The 26,347-nt window shown below is 36.3% G+C and overlaps 1 protein-coding gene across 31 annotated transcripts in view; it reads right to left on the bottom strand.

The window, feature by feature from the left end:
- ZBTB20 (zinc finger and BTB domain containing 20) overlaps positions 1 to 26,347 on the bottom strand; it is an 811,121-nt gene that overhangs the window by 338,535 nt on the left and 446,239 nt on the right. For all 31 annotated transcript variants that reach the window (XM_050781935.1, XM_050781939.1, XM_050781938.1 and 28 more), the window contains one exon: positions 22,205 to 22,252. The gene's annotated coding sequence lies outside the window, so the exon portion shown is untranslated. The remainder of the gene's footprint in view (positions 1 to 22,204; positions 22,253 to 26,347) is intronic.

Here is a 26,347-nt window from a genome sequence, read left to right as displayed (position 1 = left end):
CAAGGAATAGTCCAGCCCTGCCCAAAAGATGATGGTCTTCTCCATCCAGGCAGCACAAATCAACTCGAGGTTCCAAGAGGGCCAGTAGACGCCAGCCCACTTTAGTGTAAAGTGTCTCACATGCATATCTAACTGTTCTCTCCTTTCCTTTACATTGAATCCTGCTTCTCTGCTTTCCCTTTCCTGGAAGCACTGTAGCTTAATTAAAAGAGTATGAGTTTTGGAATTTCAAAACTTGGTTTATAGTCCAGCCTCTGCCAAATACTGTGACATGTTACCTGCTTGAGCCATCATTTTCTGATATGTAGAATGGGACTAACAATTCCTTAATCAGCTCAAATGTCATAAAATATGGGTAAGCATCACGTGACTCAGAATCAGCTGAGGTAAAAATCCAGATGTTAACGGCCCCTTCTTGACTTATTATATTAGAATCTCCATGAGCTAGAAAGTCTTGGAATCTGAATTTTAAACTTGCTCCCAAGTGATTTCTATACACACAAAAGTTTGGGAACCACATCCCACCTTGTCTTGTGTCAGGATTAAATAAAACCATACAGGTGAAACTTATCTGTAAATTGCATGTCAAGACATGCTTAGCTGCTCTCAATAGTGTCATTTTCCAGATAGCCCAAAGCACCAAAGTAAGGACACAGGGCCATTTTCTGAAGATCTTTCTTCCAGCTTTTCCCTGCCATGCCAACAGCATTCTTCTTTATCTTCAGGTAGGCAGGGTAGGTTCACTGGGGGTTGGGGTAGAGCTCAGCGCTGTGACACAGGCAGTACTTCTGTAGAATTTCATTTATGTGACTGTACCTACCCCACGGGGTGATATAAGGATTAATTCCTATTTGGTAATTTACTGTGTGTAAAATGCCTTGAGCCCCTTGGAGGAAAGTGCTATATAAATGTAAAATAATTATTATAATAATAATAACCTCGACTATTTAACTGATCAGTGAATTAGCCAGAAGATTTAGGCTGCCAAGGGACGAGGCTGAAACCATTATAAGTAGAAACACTTTACATCATCATATCTCATAACTGTTATCACAAAAAAGGGAAACAAAGGGTGAAAATTAAGATAAATCCATGTTCTCAACTGATTTAAATGACAGAGGATCACTAGTAATGATTCATGAAAGCCAGGAAATGCAAAAATGACAGCTGCATTGTAATTCTAACTCAGCCACATGTCCTGAGGTTTTATACACTTTGGTCTTTTATTTGTAGGGAAAATATCTCATCAGTGCAGCATCTAAAATTTAGCATTCTGAAGGCACTTGACTATGCTTTTGCTTAGTTGAAATACGGTCATAATGTATCCCCTATTTGTAGGTAATGATTTTTCTACCTAAAAAGTATTGATACTATTCTATAATATTCCAGGTAAATTTTGAATCGGTTGTTTACAATCTGACTCCCCACATACACACCCTAAGAAATACACTCTAAGAAAACAATGGTGCATTTCTAGATCTAAATTTAGGAAATCAAAATGTATAGGAGATACCTTTTCTTCCCAGGAAGAAAATGCTTTGGTACATAAACTCACATGAGCTCAACTGTCTTCAGCTCTTACATTATTTGTTTTATTTATTTATTAGATTCATGAAGATTCTTCTACCAAAAGCTCAAGGGGCTGAATCCAGAACTTTCATATATTGAATGTGAATCACTTCTTAAACCACAGAAAGGAAAATAAAGGGCTATAGAAATCTTAATGGGCAAGCTCCAGATGCTCAAAAGCAATTGTTTAGTTACTCTACTTAGTTATGCGTCATTCAAAACACTTTCTAACAATCGGGCAAGAAAGGTTCCTTTGTGAAGAACAGGCTTTGGGGCCTTGGACAAGTTTTAATTCTAGTTGTTTTATAGCTCATACAAAATAGTTGTGGTGCATATGTAAAGAGGTACTGTACCTACATGCAATAAAGTTGGCAGATGAGTATTTTGAAAATCAAAGAAAAGAAAATGAGGGAGGAATACGCCTGTGGTACCTTGCTCTATGTTTAATTATTAACTTGTAGCCTCAAAGATTTCCATTTAGTAAAAACACATGTAAACTACAATGAATGAGTACTAGAAAATAAAGTCAATCAGTATAACTCAAATTATTTTGTAAAATGTGAAATTGAGTTTTAACCTGTCTATGTGGGAGGGTGATGAATAAATGAATGAGTGAAGTAAAAAATCAAAGATACAGAGTTGTAACTGATTTTCTTTGCATGAAGTAGTAAATATTAATACTAGAAATATCTTTTGATTTATATAAAACTGGCCTTGGGTATATACTACACAACACTGAAAAACATTTCAAATGTGGTATTTGTTTAAATATATACATACAGAAATACACACACAAGTAAAAATATGGGTGTTCTGGTATAGCTTTCTGCCTTCAAAGGGTCTCTGTAAAACTCCGAAGAAAAAGTATCCTATGAACTGTTTTTGCTGAGGTCACTAGTAGAGAGCAAATCTAGGCAAGTGCTGCCCAAAATAATCTCTATTACAAACATTTTTAAAAATCTATCTTTCCTTTATATATATATAAAATATTTTTTAATTTTTAATTTTATTTTCTGTATAGCTAACAGCATAGCCAATGCCCTGGTCTTCTAGCCATACTGGAATTTCTTGTCCTTGCATCACTAGCCCAGCTATACTAATCAAAGTGGAAAAACTGACAGCATTGTCTGAAAGACACAGCTTGGGAAAACTGCTCCTTGTAGTTCCCCTGTCAATGAATATTATCATATTTTTCTCATGGATAATGTTACTGTACTTTTTTTGCTGGGGGGTGGGTGTAGATTTCTACATATTTAGCTGTTTGTGGAATGGACTAAATGTGACAATGCGAACTGTAGGCTTAGTATTCCCAACATTCTGTTTTAAAGTTTTTGTGTGCATATCTTTAAAAATAATATTTCTTTATGTGTTCAGAAGAAGTAAAATCACAATGATATTTTACTTGACATTACTATTTTCTTAAGGCGGCTAACAGAAAAATCAATGGGTGGGCATAAAGAGAAAGAAATCATATGAGGCTACCAAACATATTCTGTTACTCAATTTCTTCCACCTAAATATACAATGGAATGCTCTGAATTGTATGTTTTCTTTTCCCATCATATTATACTACAGCAAAGTTCTTGGGCTAAAAGCAGAAAAAATTTGCTTTAGTGTTCTAATGACCCACACCTTTCACATATTCACTTCGCTTAAAATTCTAGATGCTAACTCAATAAGAAAGAAACAAATTCAGAGTATTTCAGTCACCAATAACAACAGCAGTAACAATAACAATAATATTAATATCAGCTAACATTTATTTAACTCTTAGATATACTGGGTGCCATTGTAATCACATGTATTAACACGCTAAATCTTCACAATAACTCTACCAGATAGTACTGTTATTACTCCAATTTTATTGGTGAGGAAATAGAGGCACAGAGAGATTAGAAACTTACCCAAGATCACACAGTCAGTAAGTAGAGGAGTCAGGATTCAAACCTAGGAAGCCAGACTCTGTCACAGGATGAATATTTTGGTTCCTAAAGGCCCCATCTTCCTTACTTCTGATCCTCTTCCCCAACTGATCAGCTTGCAGCATTCATTTTATCTTCTCAACACTTACACATTCATTTGCATACCATCCATTTTGAATAACACAGTAGTTAAAAACTCAGGCTCTGGAGTCTAATATGAGGGTTTACCGCCACATATCAGTAGTGCTTAACTTTTCTGTGCCTCAGTTTCCTTCTGTGTAAAGTAGTAATAATAACAGCAATTTCATGTATTTGTTGTGAGGGTTAAATGAGAATGTATGTTAGAGCTCAACGGAAGGTCAATGTTTTATAAACATTAAGTTCATTATTATTGATTTTTATCTCTTAATAAATAGAATCCCTATTTCCAATTAGATTGTTTTTCAGAAAAATTGTGAAAATGAATCTTTTTTGTCTTGTGTAGGGGTTCCCAAATGTTCAATATGTTGAACTCTTAGATGTTCTAGGTACCACTGAAATCACGTGTATTAACCTTCATAAAACTCTGTCAGGTAATACTTATATTTACCCATAATATTATAAATGATATAATAATGTCTAAAATTTAGTGAGAACTTACTCACTGGACAAGTGCATTACGGCATTATCTTATTCTCCCTCTAAGCCTCTGAACTAGGGGATTTTTTTTTTCTTTTTTGGAGATGGAGTGTTGCTCTGTCACCAGGCTGGAGTGCAGTGGCACAATCTTGGGTCACTGCAATGTCTGACTCCCTGGTTCCAGCAATTCTCCTGCCTCAGCCTCCTGAGTAGCTGGGATTACAGGTGTGCGATATCACACCCAGCTATTTTTTGTATTTTTAGTAGAGATAGGGTTTCACCCTGTTGGCCAAGATGGTCTTGATCTCCTGACCTCGTGATTTGCCCACCTCGGCCTTCCAAAGTGCTGGGATTACAGGTGTGAGCCACTGTGCCCAGGCAACTAGGGGATTTTTACAATTTCAAGTTTATACAGGAGGCAACAGAAGCTCATCTAGGTCATCAGCTAGTAAATGTTCACAAAGGTAAATTCTTAACCACAATATCATACTACCTGCTAAAAAATGAATTTAAGGTAGGTCTTTATTATACATATTTGGTCTTGATGATGAATCAATTGAATTCTTTATTTCTGTTACCAGAAACCTTGCACTTACAGCAAACTAATGTGGCCTTGACCAGTAGTCGCCAACACCCAGGCTTCAGACACTGGTACCCGTTAGGAACTTAGCTGTACAGGAGGAGATGAACAGCAGACAAGCGAGCATTACTGCCTGAACTCTGCCTCCTGTCAGATCAGCAGCAGCATTAGATTCTCATCGGAGCACAAACCCTATTGTGAACTGTGCATGTGAGGGACTGAGGCTGCACACTCCTTATGAGAATCTAAGAGGTGGAACAGTTTCATCCTGAAACCATCCCTGCCCCTGCAGTCCATGGAAACGTTGTCTTCCATGAAAACGGTCCCTGGTGTCAAAAACGTTGGGGGCTGCTGGCCCAGACAATATCATTCATTCTGTTAACTGTTGAAAAGAGATGACTGTGTGTCAGGTACATGCCAAATACTGGAAATTTGAAAAAAAAAAATATATATATATATATATATATATATGAAATATATATAATGGATCTAAAACTGTCTCATTAAAAGTAGCTAATGATTTAATGTCATTTAATTTACTATAATATTCTATGTTTACTCTTATAAAAATCAAACTTCTTCCTCTCCCTTTCCTCTCTCTGCCTACTCTTTCTTATTCCTTCTTTTAAATCAAAGTTTTACAGTATTAACCTTATACAGATTTTTGCCCATAAGAAGCTTATATGTTAACGCAAGGAACCATTTTAATTATATTTACTCTTCATTTTGAGTGTATTTCTTTTTCATACCTGACAAAGACTTCTGAAATGACTAAAGAAAGGCAAAGCAATCTGATTCTTTATAAAAAACTTGCATATACAATCTTTTGTCTGTAGTTTTCTCATAATAGCTTAGAAATTTTAAAAGAAGGTTTTAGCTCGTTTTGTTCTTTTCAAATTGGCAGAATTTGATTTTTTTCCCCTTCACATGTGGATTCACTTTAAATATCAACAAATAAGAAAATAAGAACATACTCAATTTAAAAAATACGCTCTCCATTGGTTCCTTGGCATCATCAACCAATATCAGCATCACTCTGAAAATCATTTTTATTCTTTTTTTAAAAAAAGAGTTTTAAAATGCACACACAAAATGCACTTAAAATTGGTCCTACTGTATTAAGGAGACAGAAAATTTAAGGGCAATGGAGAGCTTTGCTGTAACCAACTCTTCAGTCAACGATAGGATCCTGTTAATACTGCCTTTACCTCCACACTGAAGATGTAGGTACCATTTTGACTGTGCTTTTGAACAATATATATTCAAAGATTTGAAGTGAGTAACTTCAAAGTCAGTGGTTTTCAGGTATATGTCGCAGAATCATTGCATCTTATATATGACTTTAAGTTGTATTAAGTTGATAATTTCAAAAAGAGAGACTTTCAATGAAAGAAAGTTTCTGAAATTTGGTCATTAAATGGTTTAAATATGCAGAATTACTTAAAATGTAATGCCAAAGAAAGGTATTTTGTATTTATCTGGAATGCATGAGCATAAGAACGACCTCAGAAAGTTAGTATATTATTTCATTAAAGATACATTTCTAGTGCATTTATTACGTGCTAGGCCTTATAATAGACAACAAAAATGCAAAGAACAACAAATGTGGTCTGAAAAGCAGTAAAGGTTAGGGAAGATGGGACTAGTAAGAGAGAACAGAGGTGAGAAAATAAAGTGATTATAATTGTAACTGCCATGAGCCGAGGGCATATCATGCATTGAGGCAAGGTCCTAGGTGCTTAATATGAACAAGCCCTGTAAGATAGGTATCATAATCTTTGTCTCATGGGTGGTGTTGGGAAAACTGGCTAGTCATATGCAGAAAACTGAAACTGGACCCCTTCCTTACACCTTATACAAAAATTAACTCAAGATGGATTAAAAACCTAAACGTAAGACCTAAAACCATAAAAACCCTAGAAGAAAACCTAGGCAATACCATTCAGGACACAGGCATGGGCAAATACTTCATGACTAAAACACCAAAAATGGCAACAAAAACCCAAAATTGACAAATGGGATCTAATTAAACTAAAGAGCTTCTGCACAGCAAAAGAAATGATCATCAGAATAAACAGGCAACCTACAAAATGGGAGAAAATTTTTGCAATCTGTCCATCTGACGAAGGGCTAATATCTAGAATCTACAAGGAACTTTAAACAAATTTACAAGAATAAAACAACCCCATCAAAAAGTGGGCAAAGGATATGAACAGACACTTCTCAAAAGAAGATATTTATGCAGCCAAAAAACATGAAAAAAAGCTCATCATCACTGGTCAATAGAGGAATGCAAATCAAAATCACAATGAGATACCATCTCACACCAATTAGAATGGCAATCATTAAAAAGTCAGGAAACAACAGATGCTGGAAAGGATGTGGAGAAACAGGAACGCTTTTACACTGTTTGTGGGAGTGTAAATATAGTTCAATGATTGTGGAAGATAGTGTGGTGATTCCTCAAGGATCTAGAATCAGAAATACCATTTGACCCAGCAATCCCATTACTGGGTATATACCCAAAAGAATTATAAATCATTCTACTATAAAGACACATGCACATGTAAGTTTATTGCAGTGCTATTCACAATAGCAAAAACTTGGAACTGACCCAAATGCCCATCAATGATAGACTGGATAAAGAAAATGTGGCACATATATACCATGGAATACTATGCAGTCATAAAAAAGGATGACTTCATGTCCTTTGCCGGTACATGGATGAAGCTGGAAACCATCATTCTCAGCAAACTAACACAGGAGCAGAAAACCAAACACCGCATGTTCTCACTCATAAGTGGGAGCTGAACAATGAGAACACATGGACACAGGGAGGGGAACATTACACACCGGGGCCTATCTGGGGGTCTGGGGTTAGGAGAGGGATAGCATTAGGAGAAATACCTAATGTAGATGATGGGTTGATGGGTGCAGTAAACCACCATGGCATGTATATACCTATGTAATAAACCTGTATGTTCTGCACATGTACCCCAGAACTTAAAGTACAACGTCAAAAAAATTTTTTTAAAGATGTGATAAAATAAAAAAAAAGAATTAACCACAGTGCCTTGGCTATTCTTCTATAACAGTATCTACTTCACTCTATTTTATATTGAAGCTATTTATCTCCAAGTTTCTTTCTAGAATCTAAACAGTTAACAGCCTGAGGGCATTGACCTTGACTCTTGTCTAAGTTTTACAAACAAAAAAAGATGCACACTGCATTGATATGCTTGGCCAAGTAATGATGTCCAAATGCTACAATGTCATAACCAGTGCTCAGTAACTATTAGATGAATAAGATAGAGTCATTCATTCAATCATTCTCTCCTGCCTGTTTCATTCATTTAATAATCCTGTATGCTTGTTGAAGAAATTAAAAGCTGCTTTATGAAAATGTTTTCTGTTAATTTGAATAAAAACCTTTACACATCAACTAGATACAAAAGAGAAATCTATTGTTTGACAATGATTGTTACTGAATCAAAAAACAGTGGGGACATCTGCAGGGTACAGATCATGCTAGAGTCAGGGAAAACTGGTGATAAACTGCAGAAAGCCAAGAAATATACCAGCTTACTACTTAGCACCACTGCCTCCATACAGTCTTTAGATAATTATTGACTGTCTCACACTAATGCATGAGTGCCTGTGGTAATGGTAAAAGTATACAAATTTACCTGCCCAGAGATACTAATTGTTAAAACAAATACAACTATTTAATGGCAATGCAAGAGAAGAAAGACTAACATTTACAAAGCCATTTCTTATTTAGGCAAGATAGTAGACTCTAAACACATATTATCTCATTTAAATTCTCATTTAAAAACCCTTAGCTTGTTAGTATTTACCCATTTTAAAAACATAACTGAGTGTACAATTTTTATCTTATTTTATTTTTTATTTTTATTTTCACTCTTTTTGAGATGGAGTCTCACTCCGTCACTCAGACTGGAGTGTGTGGTGCGATCTTGGCTCACGGCAACCTCTGTCTCCTGAACTTAAGTGATTCTTTTGCCTCAGCCTCCCAAGTAGCTGGGACTATGGGCGTGTACCACCAAGCCTACCTAATTTTTGTATTGTTAGTAGAATCGGGGTTTTGCCATGTTGGCCAGGCTGGTCTCAAACTCCTGACCTCAGGTGATCCACCTGCCTCGGCCTCCCAAAGTGCTGGGATTACAGGTGTGAGCCACCATGCCTAGCCTGTAAACCTTAACTAAATTCCCAGAGGCAAAATTATTAGAAGGCTGGGAGCCAGGATTAAAAATCATAAAGTCCTTGGCTTTTCCATTTATTTTACATCACCTCTTCTTAGAACACACTTCTACACCAAAGAAGTTAAAATCAATGTGGATTTGTATTTTAATAGAAGGGTTTATGGAGTAGTGGGGAAGATAGCAAATAATAACTAATGTTTATTGAATACTACTGTTCCTAACATTTTGAACCTATCCGATCATTTAATCCTACAACAATCTTTTGGAGGTGAGTGCTATTATTATTATTGCCATTTTGTAACAGAGAAACTAAGCCAAAAAGAAGATAAATGTTTGAAAAGTCATAAAGCTAGTTAGCAGCTGTGCAGCTGAACTAGACACCTATAGCCCACAGAGTTTAACCATCATGCTATATTGCTTCATTAGGTTGAAAGGTTATTAAATGAAATGGGTTAAACAAAGTTCTAGGCACATGGCACGGCACAGAGTAGGTCTTCATGAAATGTTAGCTTCTTTTTTTCTTCAATCTCTAAAATTCTGTAATAATAATAACAATAATACCTTTATTTTCAAGTTATATTCTGCTTTTTAAAGACTTTATGACATCTGATTTAAATTTCACAAAAAAACTATGGTGAATGTAGAATAAATCTTCACTAAAATGACACTGAAGATTATTTAAAGGCATAGAATGTTACTCACAACACAGATTTAAGAGACAAAAGTAGGAACAGTGTTCAGTGTTTTACCAAAAACAAAAAGGGTATGTATACACAGGAAAAAAAAAAGATTATAAAGGTATATCCTCAAAGTTTGAAAACAAATTACTTCTAGATGATTATAGGTGATTTAATTGTCCTCTTGTAATTTGTGCTATGCACAGAATTCTACACTGGCTTTTGTATGCTTTCTATACTAAGAAAAAATAAAAAAGAAGAGTAGTATTCCTTTTTCGAGATCATAATACTGAGGGGGGAAAATCAGTAGAAATGTGTGAGATTTCACCCTCAGTGATAGAGCTGGAATAGAATCCACACTGCTCCTCTCTATCCTACTGTGTTTTATCTGACCGTTATTGTCTATTCAGTGCTTACCATAATTGATGAATTCAAAAGTAATCTATGATGAAAGCCCCTGAAGGTGATTAGAGAGACTGTGATTGTAAATGTGGTATCAACCACTAACACAAAAGTCCCTTATACCTCATCAGGCTTCTTAAGTTTTTTATTCAAGCCATTTGTTTCTGAGTCCAAACCAATAATACACATGATAGACTGGATTACTTTCTCTAATTTTTCACACCCTCTCTATAATAGAACTTTACATCCGTAAACTTTACCATAAGACTTTAACGTAACTCTCAGTAGAGTATGTGTTAATGTGGGAGATGGGATATATATCTCTGTCCCTTGGCTTTGAGCTTGGTTAAGTGACTTGCTTTGACTAATGAAATATTAGTAAATATGAAATGAGCAGAGGCTTTAGGTATTTTCTGGGGGAACAAATTCTGTAGTTGTCAATAGTTTATCTTCCTACATTAAATGTTTGATAAACTTTTCTAAAAGTAGGATTTTTTTTTTTTTTTTCAGAGAGAAATATAGCTAACATGGAATATCATGTCCTTTTTGTACTTACCTGGAGCCAAAGTAAACTACTTGGAAAATTAACGTACCTTTTGCTAGACTATTCCTCATTCTTTAGTTTCTTCAGTCCAGACGGGGACATTTGGTTAAAGAGGAGTAGGATTGTGATTTTAAGGTGATCATCTTGGTCACCATACCCCAGAAAAAATCTTTACATATCCATGTCTTGGACACTGAGGTACAGAAAGAGAGTTCTGAACTCTACATTCCATTGTCATTTGCGTTGGGGAGCCTTATTAATCTGTCTCACGGAAGGTGGACTCGTCACCAGTTGACTCTATGGATAGAGTGGGTCTTACATTTCTGTCTAGGAAACAGACACCAGCAGGACTTCACTATCTCTCATTCTAGGCTGGCTTCGTATTATCACAGCAACAAATATCCTCCAAAAAGAGTCACTTAAAAGCCTGTTGACCTGGAGATCGAGACCACGGTGAAATCCTGTCTCTACTAAAAATACAAAAAATTAGCTGGGCGCGGTGGCGGGCGCCTGTAGTCCGAGCTACTCGGGAGGCTGAGGCAGGAGAACGGCGTGAACCCGGGAGGCGGAGCTTGCAGTGAGCAGAGATCGAGCCAGTGCACTCCAGCCTGGGCGACAGAGCGAGACTCCGTTTAAAAAAAAAGCCTGTTGACCTTGAGCAGATACTTCAAATGGTGGCACATACTGCCACCCGGGTTTATATTCCCCCGGGTTTAACCAAGGGTTATTTGCAATTTTTTGGAGTACAAACTAAAATGTCATCTGTTTTTCTCCCACTTAATAAAGCATATTAGAAAACATAAGTGTAGAAGTGTGACTTTTTCATAGGAATAATCTTGTGTTTGTTTTAATTAAATTTTTAAAAGAGTAAACCATATACCTATACTTCAGGTCAGGCACAGTGGCCCACGCCTGTAATCCCAGCACTTTGGGAGGCCAAGGTGGGCGGATCACTTGGGGTCAGGAGTTTGAGACCAGCCTGGCCAACATGGAGGAACCCCGTCTCTACTAAAAATATAAAAATTAGCTGGGCATGGTGGCCTGCGCCTGTAATCCCAGCTACTCAGGAGGCTGAAGCAGGAGAATCGCTTGAACCTGGGAGGCGGAAGATGCAGTGAGCTGAGATCGCACCACCTCACTCCAGCCTGGGCGAAAGAGTGAGATACAATCTCAAAATAAATAAATAAATACATACATACATACATACATATTTTTTTTCAGAAATTTATTAGTAACATTTATTGTAACACACTTCACACTTAATTGAAACAAACCTAATATCTCTTATTATTGGCAAAACTTATTGGTGTAAACTATGCATTTAGTAGTTCATTCAACAAACATTAATTAAGCACCAGCTATGTTTCTGGGGTGTGCTAGATTCAGGAGGCCACAAGTGAATAAAACAATGTCTCTCCCTTCATGTTTTAATAATATATTGAGGTGAGCAATTGGGCTTCTATCTAGCTTTGGGAATCAGGCTATGAATGGACAATAAATTATGGGGGGCAGTCAACAGTAGAGAAGAAGTTGATGCAAATTGATTAATACAAACAAACCAACCTGAGTACCTGGCTCATTTAAGGTTCTCTCCAAAGGCTTGGGTGCAGGCAGTAACTTAGAAGGTAATCTCAGAGGGCAAGACAATAACAAAGAATGGCCAGGATCTCTGAGATTTGTACAAAATGGCTACAGAGGTAGACATTATAAAGAAATAGAGGCTGGAACATCTCTTTTTTTGGTTCTATTCCTCCTTTAGTTGAGAGGTTCCCCAGGGCATTAAGTTCGACTTCTGTAAGCCCCGCTCTCCCCATCCTAGACTTTTTGAGATCTCCCAGCATTGGAAAAGGTCCTGGGGCAGAAGGAAAAGCATACTTGAGGTGGGAGTCCAGGTTAGCAGAGAACGGCTTCAGGTGCAGCTGAAGGGACCATGGCAGTACTGCCTGACATCTCTGAGGGACCATGACAGGATTTTGACAGACATATCTGCTACAGAAGCCTATAAAGACTTGGGGTGGGGGGCAGTGGTGTATAATATACTGTGTAGTCTGATATTGCATCCTTTAACGTATGGTCTGGGGAAGGTTAGGCTGCCTCTTCTTTACTAAATGATATTCCAAACAAAGTGTCTCCTCTGACTCCTGCATGAAGTCAAACTTTGGGACAGTAAATCCTACACTGTCCACCTAAGAAAAATGACGTGTTGTTAATAGGCTTAACTGATTCTCTTGCTATGATGGCAAGATCAGATTTTTAGCAGAGCTTACGAAAATCCTGACACTCATTCACCAATTATTTTCTTCTAGGAGTCTAATATGTATTTCATCTTCCCATATTTCAGGGAAGAAATGGTTGAACGACTTTAGGGAGCTTTTCCCAACATGCTGATGCATTTTTGCAGCGTTTTGCCATAATGGGGCCTATTGAAAATTTTTCTGACATTCTGAATTCATGGCATTAAGATTTGTGTTGTTGTTTTTGTATCTGGTTTGCATTTACTTTTGTTTTTATTAAAGTACAGGAGAAACTGGGAAAGGTTAAGAGTTGCACCTAAATGTATGAAGCTTGAGGTCTTTGAACATAAATGAGTTAGATATACAGAAAGTTATTAAGACCTTTAAGCATTTGGAAACATTTCATCATTGCTGACAATATCTATCTACTTTAGTTCACCCTGCCTGAGCAGCTCCTGCATTGCTACAAGGATGAAGGTGGGGTTATTTAAAAATGTACCAAGCTGTGAAACAGTTTTCTGGAGAAAATTGGTTTGGGGGCTCCGAGCATAAGGATAAACAATGAATACTTTTATGGTTGCAGGAGAAGAGTTGATAAACCCCTCATTCCTCTAACATAATGTATAAAGGAAAATATTGTATTCCTGGTCCTCACAAATGGGGTGGTGGCAGGGTAAGTAGGTTATATGAACACACATGTCTTCCCTTTGACAATGAGTGGGCAAGCTTTTAAAAAAAAAAGGTCTAAAAAAATAAAGAGCCCTGGGGACCATTTAGGTTCTATCAGTGAGTTCTATCCTGAGATATCAAATCCAGTTGCACAGAATCTAAATGTCAATATTTACAAAGCTCTTTCCATCTTATATCCCGCTTCCTTTTTCTTTTATTCTCTTTCTACCCCTTTTCCTTCCTCCCTATTCCCTTGATCCCCTACATCATTCTGTTTTCCCATTTGCTCTCATTTCCTAACAACCCCCATCCCCATTAGTCAGTCCAAAATCTGTTCATCCCGGTATAGGCTTCAGTGATGGAAAAGAAAGGGCCCCAAACAAAGCCACCATCCAAGACAAGGAGCTCCAGAGGGTGGTGAATTGGTGATTGAGGTAAAGCCTGGGGACTGAGAATGTTCACCGCTCTGGAGGTTCTTAGCCCGAAAAGTGATTAGGCATCAGCAGGCTTGATAGCTGTATCAAGCCTCATGATTTCAAAGCTTTCATGAGCTGACAAGGACTTGCTAATTTCAAACTTTCTAACCAATTACAATCACAAAGAACTCAGGACAACAATCAGTGAGCAAAATGAAACTGCTGGAGTGAAGCAGCCCTCGGCAGGTTTCACTCTTGTAGCTCTGCTACGCAACGTGCAGCTGGGACTCTGCTTCAATAAGTAAATAAAAATACGTTATAAAATACAAACATACACAATGGATCCCACTTGCTGTCTTGTTCCCAGTAAAGGGGTATGTAGGAACCCTGTCTTGCATTCATTCAGTCCATTAATTTCTGATGGTGTTAATTAAAAACTTTTGATGCTGGTTTGAATGGAAAATACCTCAAACAGTGTTTCCTTTATTGAAACACCAAGTTCCAAGTCTGGATTATTAGGTTAAGCTCTGTCAGTAGTGAGACCAACATAAATGCTTTTCATACCATATGCTTTGACAAAAGAGAATAGTAATAATAATAATAAATAAATGAAAAGGAAGAAGAAAAAGTGTTTAGATTGAAAACTCCTTTACTTCACAAACCTGTTTTTTTAAGGACTAAACTGAAAAACCAGGTCCCTGAATGTAGAACATATAATTTAAAAAAAAATCTTTTTTTCAAATCTTTATAGAACATTCAAATCACCCAATGTTCCAGAACCTGAATTTTTTATATTTTAAAATGAAGAAAGCTGCTTAAAATAAGTGAATCAGCTGCTAAGTGATTTCTCTCTGTCTTTTCCTCTACTCTCTCTTTAAAAAGACTGAAAAATGCTTAAAATGGTATATGCAATTGATATGTGCAGCTTAAGAAGCTTAATATAATTACTGAGGACTCAGACTTTCTATTTAAAAATAAGATATGGTAGGGTAATAGAAACTCTGAGTGGTGAGTATTCATCCCTTGTGACAGTGAGGTGTGGGAAATGTTTCTAAATGTTTAAATCCACTGAGCAAGGTAAGGAGTGAGAAGCAGCTATTCACAGAATTTTCGGTCCTTCTGAAAACCTAGGGAGGCCTAGGAAACTCAGAGAACAACTGAGGAGGATAGTATGAGAGATGCTGCGCAGGAAACAAGCAAATAAAATATCCATCTCTTCAATCCAATGCTTTTGTGAGGTATTCAGCAAACCACCAAAACATTCTGATTGATTTTTAAGACTCTTCTCTAATTTTATTCTAATCTATCTCTATCTCTAATTTTTAATTACTCTTCGAAACCTCTGTGTATTGGGCCTGAAGCCTTGGGCACCTATTCTGAGAGGTCCTATAAATATGTCTCACATATGCCCCTTTCTCTTTTGTTTTCTAATATACCTTTCTCTATCATTTTTCATTTCCCAACCTGTTTATTCGCACTGTCTGCAACGTCATCTGAATCCTTGAAAAACCACAAGACTTTCTCTTTATTCCCCCTGAAGGCCTTCATCACCCTTGTTCTTGTTTTGATCTACATATCTCTAACGAGAATGAAGTTCTCCACAAAGGCTAAGCAGTTTGGCAGAACTTCCTTCCTTCCCTCCCTAACCACAGGCTGTATTGACCTCATCCTCTTGGATCAGTTTGCAGAAATGGTCTCCAGACTTTATGTGATATGATAGTGAACCTTCAACAACAACGACAACAACAACAACAACAACAACAGCAACAGAATAACTTCAGTATAAGGCATGTGAGAAAAATACGCAGAGTAATAGAACTAAAACTCCATAAGGGAAATGGGCCTGAGCAAACCACAACATGGGTCTATTTGTTCACAAAATGTATGATTTTTCCCCAGAGTACATTGATAGAGGATATTGCCTACGAAGGACCAGTAAATGTAAATTAACTAACAGATATGTAGCAAATGAATGCATTTAAAGATGATTTCCAGCTGAAATGATTTTTTTTTTTCTTTTTTTTTTCTGGAGACCAAGTTTTTGTTAAACTTAATCCTTACTCTCTTTCCTTTCCAGCAGCAGAAACATCTGGTCGGTTTTAGATTCCCCTTGGATTTCCAACTTCAAAGGGAATTATAAAGAATAACAAATTCATGTACCGGCACTAAAAAAAATTAGAGCAGCAGGAGAGAATGGTAAAATTGTCCTTATTTGACTGCTAGTGACAGGCGCCACAGGCAGAACTATGAGAAAAGACAAAGGCAAGATCACCAGTTGACAACCAGAGTTCCTGCAAGAGACTGAATCTTTGGCTACATGCAAATATGCACAGGGCCCTTAACAATCCATAAGGAGATTTACTTGCTTAAGGAAAATAAATAGGTAAATAAATAAAAGGAGTTGAAAGGTTAAAAAAAAAAAAAAAAAAAAAAAAATGAGTTCACGTTTGCCTGTCACATAGTTTGTTGAAATAACAACAAATAAACCAATAAATATTTGTTGAAAGAATGACCTGGAAATAATTTTAAAGATCCACTTAGCCCCTTGGGTTTTATTTGATTTAAAGAAAATTGTGAGAGTTCTGATTCTACAAAGGGCTGGATAAGTCATCCAAGAAATAATACAGGCTCTTAAGAGCCACTAGGTTTGGATCTCCAAAGGTCTTAAAAGTAGTTTCTGTTTCTTCTTTGGCTCTGGATCCTTATTATCAAAAGATGTGACCAGAAATCAAAGTCTTCCCAGTGGTCGGGCGTGGTGGCTAACACCTGTAATCCTAGCACTTTGGGAGGCCAAGGCAGGTGGATCACTTGAGGCCAGGAGTTTTGGAGACCAGCCTGGACAACATGGTGAAACCCTGTTTCTACTAAAAATACAAAAATTAGCTGGGTGTGATGGCGCATGTCTGTAATCCCAGCTACTTGGGAGGCTGAGGCACGAGAATCACTTGAACCCAGGGGACGAAGGTTGCAGTGAGCCAAGATCGCACTATTGCAAGCCAGCCTGGGTGACAAAGTGAGACTCCATCTCAAAAAAAACAACAAAACAACAACAAAAAAAACCCAAACTAACTGTTCAGTACATGCTCAGTACTTGGGTGATGGGATCATTCATACCCCAAACCTCAGCATCACACAACATACCCAGGTAACAAGCCTGCACATGTATCCTCTGAATCTAAAATAAAAGTTGAAAAGAAAAAAAAAAAACAAATTTGTAACTGTGTCAAGTTGTGTTTGACATCACTTTATAGAAATGAATTTATTCTTCTCCTCTATCATTTTCTCAGCAAAACTGAAACACACTTCTAGAGTGCAGGTCTTGATATAATCAGACATGAGAAAATGAGAACAGTTAGAGAAAATACAATTTTGCCATTGTAATTACCTCTTACAAACAGCCTTTCCTCTTTCCTGTTTTATGTGCAATGTGTACAGCAACAACAATAAAAATAAACAAAGACATGATTAACCAATCAACTTGTTTCTCCAAAGAGAGAAATAGTTAAGGGCTAAAGTGCCTTTCAATAATTAATTATAAGAGTCTTTAAACAGTATTCAGAGGTTACAGATTTCCATACCACAAATATATTAGGTTGATTCACAGAGTGGCCATCAAATACCCAGAAAGCAAATTACTTTTGACCAAAATGTATACATCAACAGTACGGTTAGGAATGTTTTCATAGAGGAGGACAGAACATACAGAACCAGTTCTCTATGGAGCCTAGCATAGTCTCCCGTGGACCAATCCACATAAGATAAGACCATCTACAGAGCACATTCTTCATATCACAGACTCTAGGTAAGAAGAAAGTATTCTCTAGGTAAGAGGAAGAAAAAGGTGAAGATTTCTCTCTTTAACACTTCCACTATGAAAGGAATGAGCTGACTACAGAACCATTTTCTTGAATATTTTTGTCTTGAGTGGGGATTTTATTCTTCCCTCACCACCCTAGGTAGAGCAGAATCACCAAAGTTATCTCATTATGGTAATGCCATAAATCCCATCTTATGGCAGTTGTGCACGATCCTGTGTTATGCGTCCAATAAAGTTTATTCAGAAAATATGTCAGCTTCATTAAACAGGGATCTGATGATCTGAACAAACCACTTATCTTGCTTTTGTGTCATATATTGGTATCCTTAGGTCTAAAATGAAAATCGTGGTTGGTGGGGCTATTTGCCAAGGATTCCCTGCCTTATGTAAGCAGAAACATCTAACCACAATTTTGAGCTTAACTGTGGGGAAGGAGGTGGAAGGTATATTGTACTAGTTTTTTCTAAGAAATGTTTTATAGCTTGAGGATATGTGAGGTCACAAATGTAACAACAATTGAACTAGTACCAACAGCCAAAGAGGCCAAGGATAAGGCAACCTGAAGCAAGAGAAAAAGGTGTATGTGTACATATACCAAGAAGCAAATGTTATCATTAATAATAATTATTGTTATTACAGCTATTAGAATGATGAGGCATTGATGGTTCACTTGGGTGAAATATATAATACATAAGCTAGAAAGAACCGTGGATAAACTTATGGCTCTTTTTAAAAGGCAGTTTATATTCTAGGTTTATGTGATATGAGACACATAATTTAATACCACATGTAAGAACAGGATGCTGAAAGAAGTGGAGAAGAGTTGCAGCTTTAAAATAGTATAGTGGCTAGTTCCTACTGGTCTTTTCTTGTTACACCTGCCTTAGCCAAGCCACCGATATAGTTCTAACCTTTTCTGATATTTTAATAATGATGACAGGCTCAGAGTAAAGGAGACAAAATAATCAGAAGATTCAGAGGGGAAAAAGAAATGGAAAGAAAAAAAAAGAGTTTGTATTGTTTATACCATCTAATCTGACAAATTTTATATATGCTCTCTGTTTGCTTGGGATAGTTTATTGCTGATGTTATGACTTTCTCTCTTTTTTTTTTTTCCATATGCTTTGCTCTACCAGTTTTGGCTGAAAATATTTTGTATATGTCCATACTGTAAACCCTCATATTTTTCTAGAGATTTAGTGTGGTGGAGAAACTTTTTTTCTTCCCCAAGGGTTAGGCACATCAATATTCAAGCTACTCACTTTCGAGGCCAATGGAAAATGTGCTCCTAAGATTAAATAGACCTGAGTAACACATAAATTCAGTTTATACTGATGCAGTATGTTGCACAGTTACAGCCTGAATTTCTGATGAGTGTAATACACCTGTTGGACAACACATCACTACTGAATAGTCACTGACCTACAATTCGAAGACAGCAAAACAGCCTAAGTCTCCAGATACAGGTTCTCTACAGACAGCCTGATTCATACACAGCATTCCTCATCTGTGGAACTCTGTATGTAAAGGATCTAGGCTAGCTATGGAAAGCTGGCTCATAGAGGGTTCTCTAAAATATTTTTAGAATAAACTAGAGCAATAATACAAGCACAGAGAGTACTCTTTGGTATACAATGCATAATTTCTTTCTCCCCAAACATGGTGTTTAAAAATACGATTCAGATTTTTATTACACAATTCCCCCTTTTACATATTTCTAAATGCCTCACATACCCATCACATGTTTTCCATGTCTGTCAATAACCTTAATTAAAAATTATAAACTTTTAAAGCCAGTGTTACATTTGATTTAAGTAGATTTGCCATATTTATCTGGTATTGGTTGGCTGCAGCCAGACTGGAGTTCTAAGTAATCAGGCAACTATGCTTTCCTTTCACCTCAGGTAAAGAATTGTATTCAACACATGCTTAAACCCAATAATAAGTATAATTAATGCTGTATAGATCTGGCATGCAAATTATCATCCTAAATTTGAGTCAAGTAAAAAAAGGACCAAAAGAAAATAGTTCCCCCAAGAAACCTAGCCAAATCTGTGAAATATTTCTCTAGGCAACCAAATTGCCCTCTGGCTTAAAGATGTGTCTAAGAATATTAGGGAACTCACTGATGAGATTTTACAATCAATTGTTACATGTTAGAAAATACGATGTCAGGATACTATGAAGAAAAACACTACTATATACAATAATAAGAACTATTTATCTGAATTGTTTTAACATTAACATGTAAAAAACATCCTGATGGATCTGAAATAATGATGTACTAAATGCTACGATGTCTGGGGTTTGCTTCAAAATAACATTGCGATATAGTGAGAAAATAACAGGCCATCATTGTGCAAGCTGGTGATGAATACATGGGAGTCCATTATAGTAATTTGTCTATATTCATGAATTTAAGATTTTTATGATAAAAAATTTAAAAATATATACTGATTTGAACTTTTATTTGTTTATTATTTGTTGACTGATTCATTTACTGTTTATGCAAGGTATTAAGGAGATATAAAAAATAGATAATAATAATAATGATGCTCTTGTTGGGCATTTAGGTTAAAAGAGCTATTCCTCTGCAGGAATATTATATATTTATTTTAAATGTTTACAAAGCCTATGTAATTACATATTTCTTAGGTTAAATTTTGAAAGCAGGACACAAAATTATATAGAAAGTATGATAACATCATGTTTTAAAAATATATCCTCAGGGGAAAATGAGAGTAAGGAAATATATCAAATGGTTATTAATGATTGGATTTAAATTATAGAAATAATTACTTTAATTTTTCTTCATTTTACTCCTATGTGTTTTTCTAAATTATTTTTAATGAGCATGCATCATTTTAAAATGAAAATAAATATTTATTCATTAGTGGAAAAGATGTGTTGTCCTTTCCCAAGGAGCTTTTCATTTACTGAAACAGAGAAACTGCAAACACACAGCATTGCCCTGATAGCTTAAATCTTCATACCTAGAAGGGAAATACACCCACAGGAAAAGAAACATCAATACAGATTTTATCTGATCATAGAAACATAAAGAGCTTTCTCTGTGTTGGATAGAAATAGGGAAGAAACTAGCTTGTTTGCAAGCCAGCAAAAGTGTGAAATTCAGGCCTTTTTGTGATGAGATCATTTTGTGATAAATGCAAAAGGAGCGACAAATTAAAGTTACCAAATAAGACTTTCCCTTGAGCTCCTAAGGCTTACAATAATATGAGTTTCTTTTGGGGTAGCATAGCAAGTAAAGCATGGGAGTGGGGAGGGAGGCGGAGCTACAATCCTGAAGGCTCCTGGCCTTCACTGGTGAGATGGATACGCTCTGAGAGACAGAGATAGATGTGCAACAGAATCAGAAACAACAACACAGTGACAACTATGGATTATGCACAATGGATATGGAAAGTCTCTTTAGAAAACTATCTTTATTACCGCAAGAGATTATTTCCCTCATTTTATGCACATTCATATAAAGCGAAGTCAAGAGTGTAATTTTTAAAGATTTGGATGAATATGATGTTCATGACCAAACAAGCCTAGAAGGAGCCAGGCAGAACACAGTTAGATGCCAGGCAAGTCACCCTTTTCCTCCTCCTCCCTCTCCAGTATATTTGCCAGTGTATTTCAGTGCAGGTCAGCCTCTAGTAAAGTCAGTTGTTTCAAGCTCTGATTGGATAATACTTTATCCATACACCCCCAGTCTTGACCTGCACTCTTCTCCCAGTCATGGAAATATCAAGAATTCTAGAAGGCCACAATACCAATCTTTTCGAAACTTTACAAACTTTACAAATTTTCACTAAAAGACACCTAGAAAAATCTTCAAGCCTATGCTCACCTGTAGCCCTGGTCTTGGTCCTCTTACTTAACTGGTAAAAGAGGATAGTCATATTCATGTCTCTAAAGGGTATTTTCCCTTTAGGCTTGTTGGTAAGTACAAGAGCAATCATGCCTGATTTTAAGATTGATCCAAATGAAGCCAATGCATTTCAAATTTACAGAATACCACAGAATACTAATGGGTAGTTCAAAGAATCACCAAATGTGTTTGGAAGGTTTTGAGGTTTTTTTCAAAACATACAGCGTTCCACACAGGAAACATCAGTGCCCAACTTCACCCTATCACCCTTTCTGTCCACTCAGGAGTCTCCTTTGGAAATGTATCTCTCTGGAGGGTCTTCCAAACAAGTCCTTAGAGTACTTCCATCTTGTTTAGCAGAGTCATTCTAAAATATTTGCCAAAATCTGTGATAATAGGTTCGGGAGGTCACGTTTCTTATTCTTCTAAATGCTCGTATTTCAAATGAACAAATAAACAAATAGGATATTAAAGATCTATCCTTTACCAATGTCAAAATATGTTCTGTCAAAATTTAGTATTGCTAAAGTTTAGACCCAAAGACTCACCACAGCCTTTGGATCTCATATTTTCTGAGGTTCATGGAAATATATTTGACTTCTTTGCACCTCAATATTTTGGACTGCCATTTAGAGATAATGAGAGTTACTTACCAGACAGCAATGTCATGAGGAATATCCTGTTAGTAATGATGAAACATTCTGAAATAAAAAGAGTATGGGTAAGTGCTAGGTATTTATTTTAATAAATGTATGACAACATGGTAATCATAGAAAATAACCCATTTATTCCTCACTTTGGGATACTGACTTAGTGGTAGTATACAAAAAGTAAAGGATGTTTCCCTTTGGGAATGGAAATGGAATTGTGCACTAAGAAAGTAGCTTTCGTAACTGCCTGCACGTTTTACTTTAAGGTCTCTAACCAGTTGCAACCAGTTATGAATGACTTGTTGCCCATTTCTGCAATTCACTGTAACTTTGTACTGAGAAGGTTATGTTTTATGGTTAATTATCCATGGTCTGTTTAAAAAAATAAATCAAACCATTGTAAACCACTAGGATTTGCAGCTCCATTTGAACTTTACTGTAATTTTGATCAAACATTTTGTCAACAAAAACAAACTGGTTTCTCTTTGTTTTTAGTTGTTTGTTATTTGTGTTATAAATATTGTGGCAATGGTGGGAGAATAAGCTATGGATTATTTACCCTCGGTTTCATGAGTTGTGAGTTATTGGCCTTATCCTCCTTTATGAGTATAAATAAATGTATAGTATTATATTCCAAGTCCTGTAAGACAAATGGAACGAGTGAACTGAAACCTTTTCGATCCAAAATCTTTTATGCGAAGTCATAGAACAACAAAACAAAACCCAAATTAACATTTAAAAAGCTTCTACTGTGGAGCAACAAAGTCTTTAAATATTATATAATCTGCATTTAAAAAATTGCTCGTCTAACAGGCAGCAGTCTATCAATCATTCTACAAGCTTTTCAGTGCCTTTAACATTTAGAAGCTACATGTGGTTTTCCCACAGATCACCCAGCACCCCCAATACCACTACCACAATGAAAGCCTTGAAAATGGCCAGCATGATTACTTTAAGCCAAAATAGATTTAGAAAAATCAGAAATTCATGTAGCTAAAAGTAACGTAACACTATATAAAAGAAGAACCCTATAGAATTTTTTTAATAGTTACCATCCTCAGACCTACATAAACAAAAGAAGTCCAAAAACAATTGTCCAGAGAAAATAAGAAAAGCCAAGATTCAAAGGACCCTGTGGCAGAGTGCATGAGGAGCATATTCGATAGCTAGAATCATAAGCACCTAACACATTTGCATATGAAACTTAATGAGGATCACCAAAGTAGCTTGCCAAAAATTATGTCTGTTAAATGAGCCAACAGTCTATGCAGCACCAACCCCTAAAAAGAACCTCTAGGAAAGACGTAAAATTGTCTTCTGAAATTTGCTTCTTTTATAAAGGCAGAAAGGATAACAAGGGTTTCCTCATAAAATGAAGTGATTGGTCCACTACTAGAACCTGAAGAGTTCTGTATCAGATTTCTTCTTACCCTTTATTACTTGCATGGCTTACTGCTTACCTGCATCAGCACTCTGAAGGGATGGCCATAGCAGGTCCCTTACCAGTTCACTGAAACATGGAAAATATTTATGATGGTACTACTATGTGCTAGACACAACTGGACTGATTCTGCTTGAAAAGGTAAGTCAGTAACTGAGGTTCTTGTTGCCGCATTAAAAGAAAAAATCTATCCCTACTGCCAACAACAATAAGAAAAGCTAGGATGAAAGAGTTGTTAAAGACTTATGAAAAATTTGAAACTGTTTAAAATTCTCCCTAGCTTCTTTTCTTGCATGTCCACAGAACAGAAAACTTAGGCCTGCCACCTGTCCTAAGCCTGGATCCCATATTAAAAAAATAAAAAAAATAGAAAAATGAGAAACAGCTAATGTGTTCCCAAGGCCTTGGTTACAACAGAAAATGAGAGCCGAGAAGTCTACATTGGCACACATCGAGCTTTGAAAGGTCAGTCCTGCCCTAGCATGGTTCAGAGAGCGTGAAAACCCACCAAGATGAAAATGGAAGCTATTCTGACAACAGGAGGCAGGGAGAAAGTTCAAAGAATTTTCCTCTGCTTCTTTTATAACGAGATACCTTCAACTATTTTTGACAAACAATAAAATGCAAATCTCCCTCACTTTTGTGTTGTAAGTTTTTTTTTTTTTTTAATCTAAGCAACCCATTTGAAAATTAGGGTACTCAGAATAACTTCTTGTATACAGAACTACACATTTAAAAAAGCTTTGTGCAGATTGTTAATCATATTAAAATTACATCATAAACAATGCACTTTACATAGGGCAAATGTTTTATGTTTTTTTCTTTTGACAATCAGGCACCTACATGCAAAATTGCATATTGGAATCCAAACTCAACTATAACACATGTAGAGGAACCCTTAGAAAAATGCATGTGGGAATATGATTTCCTAGTCAGAGACGAGAATATTCTGACCAATTTTCATTACTTCTCTGCAATAAATTTATCTGAGCTATAGATCCTGTTAAGAAAATAAAGCTAATTGATAAAATACATTAAATATATATACTAGCTTAGGCATTATTCATATTAAGATCAGAAAAGATTTCCCCAAGTCATCATAAATACAGAGATGGGATAATACCAATAATCTTGATCACCCAGTTATTGAAACAGAGAACCACATATGTGGGCAATAAAACTTTTGATTTTTATCTTGTGCACCGGATTTTTCCATACAAAGGAATTCTAAATTACAATAGTTAACATATAAGACAGTGTTAAAATAATTCATAACTTGAGTAAAATCAAATGAACCAATTTCTTATGGCTTTAATATCCAGAAGTAACGTATGATCTTAAAGAATGATGCTGATCTGAGATACAAGGAGATCAAGCGCTTCAATAGTTCCTCCTCACACACTAATGATAGCATCCATCCTCTCCCCACCCACCTCCCACCTTTTCTGGTTGTATTAAAAACAATCAAAACTACCTTTCACACACCTGAACTTAATTTCTTCTAAGAGGTGCCTAATAGTGCCTAGGGCTGTACTACCACTTTATATCCATTTTATGACCACTTGATAGGCAGAAACTAAAAAGGAAGACCAAAACAAAACAAAAAATCCCTCCAACCTCCCTTATCAGACGAATGCCTAGTTTGCAGAGGACATCAATCAGTTAAGCAAAACCAAATATTATAACAGGGAAGAAGGACTGATAAATTGCATACGAATCTCACTGTGCTCCCACTTAAGCTGGAAAGGGAGTTATTCCAATGAAAGAAAGGGGGGGGGGCGTTGTGGAAAGGGGTGAAGGGCTACAGAAAGAGCGAGAGAGAAAGGGAGAGAAAGACATTAAGAAGGCAGTACAGTGAAACCAAGGGTGTTCCAGGGAGAAATGTGACAGAAAGTTCTAAATGAGAATTACAGAAACTACTCCTTCTTAAATAAAACTGTTGTTTAGATGATGAATTCTATAGAAAGTCTCAATTAACTGTCTCTGTTGTAGCATCTAGATGTTTTCTCTTTCATTAAGACTTTGGGGTTTGAATGTACTTTGTCCAAAAAAAAAAAAAAAGAAAAAAAGAAAAAAAGAAAAAAAAAACCCAAAAAGCATTAGAGCTTTATATAGTTCCCAAAGTAAAAAGCAAGAGAAAGACGGGTTTATATAACTGGCTTTTTTACATAAATATTACATCAGGATACATTTCAAGTGAAAACACACAAACACACACACACCCGTCTTCCTTATACTCTTTCTATTTTAAAATTCATTTCATACTTTAAATGTTGTTGGTTTTTCACAAAATAAGTAAAAACGAAGTCAAAACATCTCAAAATAAGTTGCCTTATATCACCTGGAAAATTAACCCACCATACAGGTCATAATGTCTCGTTTAAAGCCAGTTAAGGTGCTGACAATTATGGGACATTTTGCTGCAGCCTAGGGCAACTAGAAAGGGCCATGGATGTTAACTAACTCCCTTCTAAACAGTCTGAGAAAAGGGAAAAAAAAAACTGTAAGTTTCCCCATCTGTTATTTCCCTTTTTTCTTTTTGGCTGTGGAAAAGTAAAATTATGCAAGAGCTTTTGAATGTAAAGGCTGTGTGTGCTTTTTCCCTTTTTGTCTCTGTGTACCGGTTAAGTGATGTTGCGTAACTGAGTACAGAGTAGGCGGTTAGCGTTTACTATTGATTTACACTATGCCATCTAATGAATTCA

This window comes from Macaca thibetana, chromosome 2 (assembly GCF_024542745.1).
Source record: "Macaca thibetana thibetana isolate TM-01 chromosome 2, ASM2454274v1, whole genome shotgun sequence".
NCBI lineage: Eukaryota > Metazoa > Chordata > Mammalia > Primates > Cercopithecidae > Macaca > Macaca thibetana.
Note: the sequence above shows the minus strand (reverse complement) of the source record. Positions and strands in the feature narration are given on the sequence as shown.